Source organism: Anser anser, assembly GCF_964211835.1.
Source record: "Anser anser genome assembly, chromosome: 20".
Lineage (NCBI taxonomy): Eukaryota > Metazoa > Chordata > Aves > Anseriformes > Anatidae > Anser > Anser anser.
In genome coordinates, this window is record NC_139741.1 from 10249369 (window position 1) to 10262646 (window position 13278).

Sequence of the window (13278 nt, forward strand, 5' to 3'; positions counted from 1 at the left end):
GAAGCTTCTATTTATGCTCTTACTACTGCCGCGTGCTTGCAATTGTGCACAACGCTTGGACCCCCTTCAGCCCCTTCTCTCCCCACCCCCCCTCTTTTTTTGAATTACTAGCGGGTGACAAATAGCTACTGCTTTCCACTCCATTTCGCCAGGCACAGCTTCTTTCCTGTCCTCATGAGGTTTCTGACCTTTCAGTCAATGCCTTTTGCAGCCCCCCAGGGGCCTCCAGGGAGCTGTAATGGACTCACGTTAATTGCCTGTTGAAGGACAGAAGCAGTTCCTAGCAGGATGATTGGTGATCCCCCTGTGAGTACAGCTGTCCTGGTCAGTGAAAAGATTGATCTGACACACACAAACATTTCGGCTCACTGCTCGATGTGTCTCACAGAGCATGCACATAATCACTGCTCTGGCTTTAGTGGTTTCCTGTCTGCCCACACTGCACCGTGGGTCTATTTGCTAGTGCTGTGACTCAGAGGAGCGAGTGAACGAGAGACTATCCATTCTAATCCCCTTGTGGGTTACGGTAGTTTAGATAGAAGATACCCCACAGACTGCAGTATAATCCAAAGATTTATAAAGTCAGTCATATGGGTTGGTTTTCTTTTTTTTTCATTGCTCTCAGTGGAAGCATATCTTCCATTCTGGCTTAAACATGTTTTAATGTAGTTTAAAGTGCAAGTGATGCAGTTTTTAAAGTACACATGCATGCATCCAGGGGAAAAAAAAAAAAAAAAGAATCTCCCATTTCTGCTAAAATCCAAACATATCTTTAAAATTAGGAAAGTGGAGGAATTTCTCTTACACTTCTTGCTTCTGTTCTTCTGCAGCTGGATAAACCATTATGTTCTCATTAGAACTGAGTATGGGTCAGTTTGCAGAGCTCTGTGCAAATATTATTTTTTCCCACTTTTGCTTTGTATACATTCAACCTGTGTTAGGCTTCAAGCTCCAAATCTGAAAGAGAAACTCTGCCAAAATCAGCAAACATGCTTTGATATTGCAAAGTTTTGACCTCAGATGTTATCAACCTATGCATGTTTTCTATCTGAAAATATTAATCAGTTCAAATCCACTCATTCATTGGCACATGTTCAACAAAATATGTTTTCAACCTGGTCCACGGTTTGTCATTTGTAACAAAGGTTTTGCACAGTACTGGTCACCACACAGGTAAGCTTCTCCTGAAGTAAATCCCCAGTAAAGTTTAAAAGGATTGACCTAAGTGCTGCTTAAAAAGATTCTTCTCTTAGTTGCTTCATCCTCTTACCTCCGTGCTTCACGTTAGCCAGAAATGAGACGGTCCTGCTTTAAATCCATGCATCCAACCACCTGTGAACTTGGAGGAGTACAAAATCTGACACAGGTTCTCAGTTCTTCAGGTAGTGAATGAACTTGTGTTCATTAAGGCTTGGTCTAAAACCTCATGTCTAAATGTTTCATTGCATTAGAATACATGACGCCCAAATACAAAAGTCTTACCCTGTGCTACCTTTTTGTTTTAATTGGTGTTGCAAAATCTCATACAGAAACAAATACAATACAAGGCAATACAGCTAAAATCGATTTGTGACAAAATTTAGCGATTATATGTTTCTTGCGTTTTAGTAAATGTTCTGCTTTTCTGAAGTACAGACCTGTAAAGGAATTTAGAAAGCATCAGTGAGAAGAGAATTCTAGAGATGATGAAAAATGGCAAGGATGAGGTAATTCGTCATTCTTTGGGGTCCTACAGACATACAAACACAGACCTGCGAAATATTATTTCTCCAAGAAGTTGCTGTATTACAAGTGTCAATCAAAATACTGCATTCTTGTTCAGAACATTCTGCTCCAGAAATACATTATTCACAGCTGGAGGAAACTCAGAGGACAGCCACCCCTGGCAATTGCTGGGTACTCTATGTGTACTAAAGATAAGCTTTGCTGCGAGTTTCCTGGCCTTGCTACTACAGCCATACTTCTTAGCTGTTATTTCAGTCCTGCATTTCATGTTTAATACAGGTATGCATACAACCTTGGGCTAGGTTCAGATTTGAACAGATGAAAATGTTAGGACTTTTTAAGCTAGCCTGAAAGCCAATTAAACATTTTCAGACTTGTTTTTATTCAGCCCCAAACCCTTCCCAGCAAGAGTAAGTGAAATGGATGCTTGTAACAACAGAGGAAATAGGAAGAAGTATCTCTGCAAGCTGTGTAGCAAGTGTCCAGTAATTAAAGATACAATAGCTGGACACCATCCAAGAACCCGAACAAAAGTATCTGAAGAAGTCTAGAATAGCTCCAGTGTAATAAAATTCTAGGCAGATTCTGGGATAGGCATGAGGCCTTATTGCCACACATCTGTCATTGTGGTTGTTTTTTTAAGAAAGGCTTAAAACAAAATGTAAACCCTGTTGCCATTTTTACTAGAGGTTTACTAAGCGAGACAAGAAAACTATGTTACAAGAAGACCATGTCGTCAAATAAGTTGTAAACATAGAAATCTCATAGACATCCAGCATGCTAAAATAATAGCCAGATACAACATGAAAGGCATGACTAGATAAGAAATTGAATGTCTCAGAGGGTTGTATTTTATTACCTCAAGAAAATTGTATTATGTTTATAGTCTTTATGAGAACTTGAAAATTCTACTTAATATTGCATGTGGAATGAAAATTTCTGTGTGTACTCTGAATGTAGTGGAAAAAGGAGCATTTTAACCTGCTGTTTTAATCATGCACTATTATTAAATAATAATCAAAAATATTGTAACGTAACGTTAAGAAAGTACATGAGACAAGGTAACTTTTATTGTGGGACAAGGCACATAGGGGATGTAAAATGGAATCTATATTTGAGGAAAACAGTATATTGTGGTATAAGCTGGAAAGCAGGAATTTGTTCAGCCTTTGGATGCCAGAGTTCACCTGTCTGTTAAATGTGCATCATGAAATAAAACTGCTTGTTTAGTGACATGAGTAGAGAATTAAAAGCTTTTTTTTTTGATAAGAAGTATGCTCTTGGTCTGCATGGATCACTCATTGCTATCAGCAGCACAGAGGTCTTGCTCTGAGAAAATGTATTTTCCAAAAAGTCCATTTCGTTGGTGTGGAAGTCCCTCTGGCTGCCCAGGGCTTTGGGAAGATGCACAGAAGTACATCCCCTCTGAGGTCTGGCTGTATGCGTATGAGCTACCTTTCTTTTCAGAGGTTCTTTTCAGCCTCTGCTTTTACTGCAACCTCTTCCTTTCCCTGTTTTTTCTGCCTACAACATTTTTCATTCCAGAAGCTTCTCTCCCTTGGGCATGTTGTTCGAATAACTGGACAGCTCTGTAAAATTCATTAACAAAATTTCAAACAACTGCTAAGGCTTGCAGACCTTGGTTATTTGGCTTTAAAAAATATTTTATATGCCTACATACAGTAGAGTTCACATCCAATACTGTAAAATACCATACTCTATTTTCTCCTAGGGAAATACTTGCTTTCTGGCATAGATACTATCAGTTCTTTTAGTTTGATCAGTAACTGTATGCCTGAAGTGTAAATACAGAAACCAAACACGGCAGGCATAATAACATTTAGGGGTTCATTTTTAGCTTGGTGTAGGAGAATTAATTTGGCTTCAAGCCCCATGTTTCTCATAAAGTTTAATGGAAATGGCAAAAGTGATCCTCCTGTCCACCGTTCTGAAAACGGACACCTTTAACTGCCTCATTTATACGTCATAAACAAGTGATGGCATGTTAATGCTGACTGACTCCTGGATTATAGGAAATATGCAAGGCATATGTACCACATGGAAAAAATAACTCTCGTGAGAAATGTTGCCTGGCAGTTGGGATAAAGCAAAGATGAATTTCGTTTGATTAGGCGAAGGTATGAGGAGTTGAATTCCCGGGGATTTGGACCAGGGTTTGTTCAGCTCTCAGGGAAGACTCACAAAGGCCGAAGCGGGCCTTGCATCAAGTTCCAAAGAGTCTGAGGGTACAGGGTGACCTGGGAGAGCAACGGCAATTAGGAGAGAGTTCATTAGTTTGTCATGGGCCGCCCAGTTGCAGTTAACTGTGGTGAGCACTGCTGGACAGTTTGGTGTGAGGAGCTGAGCGGAGAAGTTGTGCTGTTGGTGATGAGTCTGAACAGCCTTGCCCCCGGCACGTCCCGCTCAGCAGCTGGCAGGACGGGGTCGGCCTGGGCCTGTTTCGGTTCCACCGGCAGGGCTGGGCCCAGCAGGGTTGGAGATAAGTGAGTGGGTGCCTCTTAAAGTTGTCGTGGGTGGGGGAGGAAGGCACACAGGAGGGCATTAGCCACGAAAAGAAAATGTGTGTGATCGTTCACAGATTGTCTGCTTAGCTGCTTTGAGTGACACCAGGTATGTCTTCGTTCCTGAAATTACTGTCCTGAAAGCGTAATTCCACAGATGGTGCAGCGTCAGGGATAATTGCCTGGCATTGCTAAGTCCAATCAAAATAACTACTGAGGGAGGTGCGTAGTGCACTGATGTTTTTCAGTGGAAAGGAAATATGTGTAATATTGCATCTCAAAGATTACCTACATTGAGAAAAAAAAAATGACAAGACAATCTGCTTTTATGATTAATAATGTTTTACTTGTTTAGTGGAATCTAACCCAAAACTCCTGACCCAACTATTCTCTGGAGGTTGGCTGCAGATCAGTATCAAAATTTAGCAGCTTGCATCCATTTCCAATTCTTTTTTTAACACAGGAATATGGTTTTGCTCCTTGGCCAGCTGCAGCTCCAAGCACTGAAATTAAACTTAACATGTTTTACAAAATGAATGGAAGGCCAGACAAGAGAATCTTGTTTCCAAGGATCACATAGCCCCTTTTTGGGATTACAGAAACTCTGATTCTATTAGAATTTGGCAACAATGCTTGAACTGCACAAACATGATGTCTCATTTGTTTGCCAACTGGTGGAAGACATTCGGAGTCGGCTTCTCCATTTGCAACCTGCTCCAGAGCCTGTTGGAGGCAACCGACAGACTGCCACTGACTTCTTTGAAGCGACACTATGCAGCCTCCCCGTCCTGGCTTGTACAGCCCTGCAGGTGCTGTAGGATCAGCCCATTTCTGAGAATGAAGTCCCATACAGTCTCGGTCAAGACAGAGTGGTAATTAAAACCAGCTGAGTTAAAGCTGGACCACATTTTTCTTGTCTGGTAGCAAATTTTTTGTTGGAAATAATTTAGCTACCCACATGTTCCATCGTGTCTTTACAGATGACATGCTAACAAATGTGTTAGTTTATTTATTACTTTGTAATTTCAAGTTATTTGAAGGGCTTATATGAACATATTTCAGCATTTCTTTTCTTCACAAACTATTCAGAATATGCATTGTTCTGAATATTTCTTATTCATGACCTGTCACATAATATCATTTCTATTATCTAAGCAGACGACTCCTGAATACACTTCACAGATGTTGCCACAAGATCTTGAAAGATCTTGCTGAATTTCTATATGTATTTCTGTAACTGTCTTGGGAATTTTTTTCTGTTAATCTTGCTGTGAAAAATCTATGAGGGCTTTAGAAACATCAACGTATTTTTAAATCAGCAAGTGGCTTTATTCACAGCATTTGCATGGAACTAAGAGTCAGATATATCTTTCTTTATGAGTAATAACATTCAGATGATAATAGATAATATTTTGTCCAGAAATGCAAGATGACTTGCAACTTGTTCCACAAATATGACATCTTCAGTCGTGCTTTCGATGCAAGTGTGCAACCTTGGCATTTTTGTAAATGCTTTCTGAGCACTTGTTAATTTTCAGATGAAACTTATCTAATGGCTGTTTAGCAAGTGTTCAAAAATAGCAAGTTAAAGGTTGATAAATTATTTAATTAAAAATGTCTCACTTTCACTTAGAGAGTGGGTGTTACTCACTTGTTATTGAGTCTATTTACTTTGTGTGCAAAATGCTGTATAAACTGTTGAAAATGTAAGGATGTCTGCCCATTTTCACTCCATGGTTTAATGGATTCATGAAAAAGGATGTGTATGTAGTTTCTCAGCAGTGGTCTGAAATTACAGAGTTATTCGTCTATCTTGAAAAAGAAAATTGCCAAGGATTCATCAGTGCTGCCTGACCCAGTGAGATATTTCAGACCATAAATGCCAAGCTTATACACTAAACACTAGAGATACTTTCCTCAAGGGCGTCTCCAGACTCTTCAACTTCAAATACGGTGGAAATGGGTTAGAACAAAAGTAAGCATAGTTACTGGGTGGCTGCTATTGATAAATAATTGCAACCCTCATTGAACAAGTGATTACTGTGTGCTATTTAAAAATAATTTGTAAAAGAGTATTCAGTCAGGTATTGCAGATTCTAACTGTAGTGATCAGTATCTTTCTCTTCCCTTCCCAACTGCTTCTTGATCTTTTGTGCTACCCCACAAATATTACTCTTTGTCTTCTCACCTTTCTTCTCCAGCTCTCAGGCTGAAGGATGAATTACATATAACGTCACATGAATATGGCATGTCGTATGTATGATAAGAGATGTGTAATAGTGAAGGTGCAGCTGATTTTATTTTTTGATAAACCAAGCAGTAATACCCTATCTCTATTGTGAGCTGTAAAGTGCACAGAAACCAAATGGTGGGCTTGAAAGAAGATGATCTCCCTTGGTTTGCAAAGCACCCAAGGCAGCTATTGATTCCTTCCACTAAATTCCATCTCTCATGATCTTCACAAGTGAGAAGGGCTCACTGGAAGTCTTGTTTAATGCTGCATTTTAATAGCAGATGGTTACCCCATTACAATTCTGTTTGCATTGTTTTTCTGGTCTACTTTGTGACGTTGCCCTTCTGTGGACAAGAGGGTTGTGGTGTGTCAGCGCACTTGATTTTCAGGGTTGCAGTCGGTTTGGTTTTTTGTTTTGTTTTTCTTAACGTGCAAGAAGGCCGTGATATTTCTGTATCTGGCAGCGTGTCTGTATGAGACAAGGCAGACTGAACAAGGCTTGATGTGTGAATGACAGATCCCTAGGTGACGCCGCTGGGAAGCTCTTGATCTGACTGGTTTGAAGTAGAAAGCTCACTAGGTCACACTGAAAATGGTTGCCACTGGGCATTTCTTTCATCCTTGTTTATTTATTTTTTCCTTCCCTTTCCTGAAGTTTTTCCACTCAGACAGGGGTTTTGTTGTTGTTCCTCATGTTCCTTGTTGCTGGTGGGCTGGATTATAACCTTTTACTAAACTTAATTGCTGTTGTGTATTCTTGTACTTTTTTTGTTGTACTTAGGTGGGTGGAGGAAGGAAAGGGGAGCCTCATGCGTTTCAGTTTGGCACATGTGCCAGGGACTACTACCAGATACAGAAGAAGTAAGTGCCAGGTGTTTTTAAAGACATGGTCTGTTTATTATTTAGTAACCTGCTGTTCAAAGGTTCTGGCACTTGCTAGCCAGATCAAAACAGGAGCCAGGTGGTGATTTTGTGACCTTTTTTTTCTCCATACGTGCGGCATGCCCTTAACTAAACAGGCATAAAGAACAAGGCATAAATTAACCTGAGAAGACATAGTGGCATTAGAAGAACTCATGATTCTTTTGTAAATGCCCTTTTGGCAAAGCTAAAACAGCAACTCTGACACAGGCCAGGAGATTTCCTCCCCTGTGAGCGTTGCCAACAGCTTGTCGCCTAGCCATGGAAGTTGTCCTTGTGGTAGTACACAGCGAGTCAGAAGCCAAAGCCCCGCGTTGTGCACCCTGCAAAAGGGTCAGAAAGTCATCTGGCATGGAGGGGGGCTCAGGGAGCCGAAACGAGTGCAGCAGACTCTCGAGTAGGGTAATAAAAAACCAGGCACAGGCAGTATATTCAGGGGCTTTCAGCAATTTCAGGCATCTATTAATGATGTATTGCAGGTAGACGCGTTGCATGCCTCCATCTGCCTCCACATGGCCCTGGGTATCCAGTGCATTTGTTGTTACCCGTTAATTAGGACTGCCAAAACACCACTTAGTTTTTACCGAAGTTCATAAGCTTTATCTGACAGCTTCTCTCCAGGCCCAAACGAGGCTTTATGTCACCTGACCTAACGAGTCACTAACCACAGCGAATTTCTCGTTTTCACACTGTAGTACTTGAGAGCTGAATATGAACAAATAACCTCAAACTAGTATGGGTGGGTCTCTGGCATTTGCAAAGAGAAATGGACATTATTAAATCACTGATTCATCGGGTTACTCAAAGTGGAGAAAGTAGGTCTCACTTTAAGCTCATATATTGTACCTTGAAATGTGGTCATACACGTGACTGAAGTGAAGTGCAAATGTAAGACCTTTGCTCACTCAAGGGCAAAATGCTGACCCTTGCATGTTTGTGCCCTGCATGCTGCATTGACATGGGGAATCTTGACATCTGATGTGCTTCCTGATCACTGCGTATCATCGGTGTCCCAGCTTGCACTGTAATAATGGCAGCTGCTGTATTTCTGCTTCTAAACATAAAGTTCAAGATTTTGAAAACAGTCTGGTGTGCCATCAGCTGGAGTTAGAACTGATTTCACCAGCATAATATATGAGGGAAGCATAACTTTTTTTGAGAGGAGACACTTTGAAATACAGAAGCACCAGGTTAAGACTGCTGTCGTCTTTATCTTTGCTATGAAAACATCTGAAATTTAGCAACAGATTTCCTTGCATGCTTACATAAGTTGAAAAAGCAGACTGAACAATAGTGAAAGGAAAAGCTAGCCATCACCCTTTAGCCCTTCTCAATAATTCATGTTCAGCTTTGAAACAGTAGAATGGGATGCAGTCATTCCTATTATAGAAAAGTATTTAAGTCTGCCTTTTTAAGTTTTAAGTATCTAATTAAGCAGTTACTTAACACGCCTTTCTGAACTGAAATGAATTGGAATAAATTCTCAGGACAGATAAATCTGTGACCCTAAACTATTTAGGGTCATTTCTTTGAGGTGAGGATTTGGCCCACTGGGCTTGAGCATGGGTGGCTCTTCTAGCTCTAGTGGCACTCTCATTGTTCCTGGAGTAAATCCCTTCCTTAGCAGACCATAGCACACTAATGAGAGAGGAAGGGAGGGAAAAGAAATAGTTGTAAAGAATATGGCAAATTTAAATTTCATGCAACTAGGTGCTGTGATGATTTGCTGGAGTTAATGAAAAAAACAAACCTGTTTACATTTCTGCTCAGTACATCCACCTGTCTCCCTTTGTTAAAAAAAATAAAGAGCCAATCCAAAATGGGATCATTATCTTTAGTGGATGCACTTCACATCACTGAAAACAATTTCAGCTTATTTAAATAACATGCAGCCTTGAAATTAAAGCTGTCTCCTTTTCAGCTGGGTAGACAAACATAGCCGTTGGTACAGAGATCACTTAGAGCTCAATATTCCTTTCAGTAGTAACTTGATGTATCATATTTTTTTCCTGCTTGTGATTGCATTCCACTAGGTTTTATTTATTTAAATCTCAGACTCCTTTTGCTGACATAGCAAGGCATAACCAGAGATGTTTAGTAAAACTTAGATGAGCCCCTAAGTGGGACGCTTGTTCTATAAATCTTTAAATATTTTATGTAACTCCTTTAGAAATTGCTTTTGCTAGACTAACCCAATCTGCTTTGAAATGACTAGGGCATAAAATAACAGCCCTTTTAAAATTCTCCAGTGAAAATAGTTATTTGGTATATTTTTTAGGGAGGACCAGGCCTTGCGGTCTCTAATGAAAGATCAGCTTTAAACTCGGAGAAGTTTTGCTCCAAAAGGAGCCATTCTTATGAGCCCTCTGGACACCCCTAAGATCGTGTTGTTTTCCCAGGACTTGTCTTCTGGCCTTCTGGCCTTTTGAAGTCAAGGAAAAACTCCCACTGAATTATAATGTAACTGGGATTTAACCTGAGGAAAATAGAGCCTTTGTTGTCTTTTATCACCAGCTACATACATTCTCCCTGAGTTGTGGCCTAGATTGGCCAGTGGTGGAAGAGGCTGGTGACTGTGCCAAGCGGTATGGTCCCTGGGAGCAGAAAAAGGAGTTATGTCTTACAAGAGCCTAGAATTTTAGGAAGACAAATTGGATCAGACTATTACAAAGAGCCCCAAACTTCACCAATAGGTGGACTCAACAGCAATGTGCCAGTCAGCACCATATGACTGCACACTAAATCCTATTGGTTATGTCTCAGAAAAGCTATCTAATTTTTTGTCTTTTTTTCCCAGCTGCAAAAGCCAAAACTACCCCTGATCATATGTGCTCTCAGTTACTCAAAAGTCCTGACTTTGTCTGGAAAATACTTAAAATACTTGTGCCACATGTAATTCCGCTAGCCTATTCCAAAGCTGTGGTTACTGCTTGAGTAGAACAGTGATGTCTTTTGAACATGGCCTGTTTACAAAGTTCTGTTTTGCTTTGCATCTAGGCAATTTGATAACATAGATTGTGTTATGCCAGTACCAATGACAAAGATAAAAGGGGATGTCGATGACTGGTTTTAAAGTAGAGAATAGTGTTTGCTCCTCTGCAAAGACAGAGTTCAGCCCACATGTGCACCATATTCACCAGCTTCCCAGGATGGAGGTCTGAGATTTGGGTAGTACCTTGGTATCGTATGTATATGAAACCATGGGATGTGTTGACAACACAACAGGGCAAGGATAGAATGATGAATCTGTTTCCATAGGCAGTTAAAAAAAATCTGAAGGGCAATTATGTCTGTTTCTTGAGTATTTATTAGGTCTTTGCCTCTAAAATTGCCTTGCAAACAGAACGAAATGCACCGTGGGTCGTGGTAAAGATGCAAGTGTGAAATGGGGGCGTAACTACTAGGTACTGATACCTGAGTGCTTCAACTGAGCATATGCAATGAATGGGAGGAAAGAAACTGCTATTTAAAACGTTATGGGCTGCTGTTTAATTCCACACTTGCAATGTATGTAACCCTATATGCTCATTTGAACTGCAAGACTAAGATCAACACAATCTCTGCAGAAAGGAAAAAAGTCTTCACACCTCTTGACTTGTTCATCATCACCAGAGCCCTCCCTTTCTCGTGTGTGCTCCAATCCCCTTTACTGCTCCCCTGGCATCAGTTTATTTTGTATTGTGGTACAATGTGATCCATTCTGGAAGCACTACTTGCAAACAGTAAAATACATTTTCCCTGAAGCCAACATCTTGCTTCATATTTGCACTGTAAAACAGCAGAGCAAAGGAAAATGCCATGCAAACCAATTGGCTGTAGCCGTTCTTTGCTTCTTCCTTTGTTTTTCTTTGGCTGATTCTGTTAAAAACTTAAAGTGCTACACGAGAGTCCGAAGCTCAAATGGCTGTTAGCTTTGTTTGATCATATATCTAATTTACTTTAACATGGGATCCTGGCATGCGTTTCTTTAAGAGACGGAATCAATTTTATGCTAAGTGATTTCTTTGAGCAGTTTTTTTTTTTTTTTATTGTCCCCTTTGCCTAAAGTAAATTAGTGTGATAGCTGGAGCAACCAGGGAATGAAAAGGAGTCAAGTCCTCAAGTCACATTAGCACGCTTGTTGAGGCCTTTAAACAATCATCGCCATCAAAGTACTCCATAATAACTGTAAAAAAGCTAATCACAGGTGGCAGTGGGCGTGAAATGCGTGGCTCTGTGCTCAATCCTTAGGATAATGGGGGTATTCATGGGATTTCTAGAAGGACTCCTTTGTGCGGCTAGTCATGTGCCTGCTGAGCTGAAAGGACTATTTTGCTCAATTTGTCTAAAAGCGGCTGGCTTATATGATAGCTGCAGGGGTTTAGCTGCTCAGGTTGTTTTAACCCTTCCCACGCAGATGGATTTTGGTACAATTCCAGGGCCTCGTCTATACTGGGAAATGTCTCCAGTTTAAGGAAGCAGGGTGCATTGCTAGTCAAGAATCAAGAGTATGTGAAGACCACCAGCCTTGCTGAAAAGGATCAGTGGCTTTGGATGTGCCTCTTTATGGATGCTCAGCTTGAGGTACTTGGTTTTCCCTAGTTGGCAGCAACGGGGAATCAGAAGTTCAAGAAGCACCTCGGGCACTAAAACTGAGGCTCTCACCCCTAGCGAGATGCATTTCTTGAAGCTAGGAGTAAAGCCTACTTAAGGCTGTCAGTTTGGGGGCAGAGTCCCAAGGTATGCCGAGCTTTTCTTATGGTCTCTTTCATTGCAAAAGGAGATCTCAGCAATTTCTAAAGAATTGTTCCAAAATGGTGGCGTTATAGAAATGTTATTTGTTGCGTGAAACTTGTGCAATTGCACAATCTAGAAATGCTTTCCTTCCTCGATAGGAATAGTTAAAAGGGCGCCTAAAAGTAAAATTTGTCATCTAAGAGACTCTGAACAGAGGGAAATATGATTTGACATTAGAAATCTTTTACTTTGAAATGGAAGCAAATATTAATTATCTAAACGCAGGAAAAAGTTAACTAGCATACATTTATTTACATTTCTATCAGTACCTAGAGGTGAAGCTGAGAACAGTTCTGAGTTTTCTACCAACAAGCTTAATGCTGGTTAACATTGCTGTTAAGATACAGTGTAAAGCTTTTAAGCTGATGGTTCCTGCCTCTGCCTTCAGTCTTAGAACTCCAGATACAAGGAGAAATTGGAAGTCTAATCCTGCTTCTTATCTTATACGTGACCCCTTTTAATAGTTAGAAATAGTCAGTGTTCACTGTGTTAAAGTGGGCTCTAGTGAAGAGCTTTCCAATTTCAGGTAAGGCTAAACCAAACCAAAACCTATAAAGACACCACACCCAAGATGTCCCACAGTAGTGATCCAAATGACCGCTGTCATGTTTTGAATAATAATGTACTGTGTCAGCAGGTGAGGAAGCTGTGATTTCAAATGGGGGTGCAGGTAGTGGCTTAGCCAGCACAAGTGTAACAAGGGTCTGAAGTTCTCATCTAAGAAATGAAGTACTTATTGAGAGCCTGTGTATCAGGACTTGAGATTCAGGAGTTCTCATTCCCCTTCCTTTCTAGCCATTGCTGCGCCACTGACGCCGGTGGGAAAGGCATCCCCTTTTCCTTCCCATTTCTTCATTCTGCTTTCCCCTTTTCCTTTCCCCTTCCCCTTCCCCTTGCGTGCTTTGTGTGCCGTGTGCTGTTAACAGCAGGGAATGTCTCTTGCTCTGCATTTGTGGAGTACCTCACACAATAAGGTCTCAATCAGAGTCTGCCAAGATGCATTAAAACCAAGCTAGGCTAATAAACAAAATACCTGACATTAGCATGTAACTGCAGGGTAATCCAGGAAAAAAGAACAGAAATATCTCCACAACTTCCTTC

At 40.7% G+C, this 13278-nt stretch overlaps 1 protein-coding gene and 1 long non-coding RNA gene across 6 annotated transcripts in view; one reads left to right on the top strand and one right to left on the bottom strand.

Annotated features, from left to right (window-relative positions):
* Positions 1-7255, bottom strand: part of LOC310884559 — a 30729-nt gene extending 23474 nt beyond the window's left edge. Inside the window, exon 1 of the long non-coding RNA XR_014574278.1 lies at positions 249-7255. This is a non-coding gene — a long non-coding RNA (uncharacterized lncRNA). The remainder of the gene's footprint in view (positions 1-248) is intronic.
* The window catches only part of AUTS2 (activator of transcription and developmental regulator AUTS2), a 761980-nt gene that overhangs the window by 450288 nt on the left and 298414 nt on the right, over positions 1-13278 (top strand). The gene's annotated exons all lie outside the window — the stretch shown is intronic.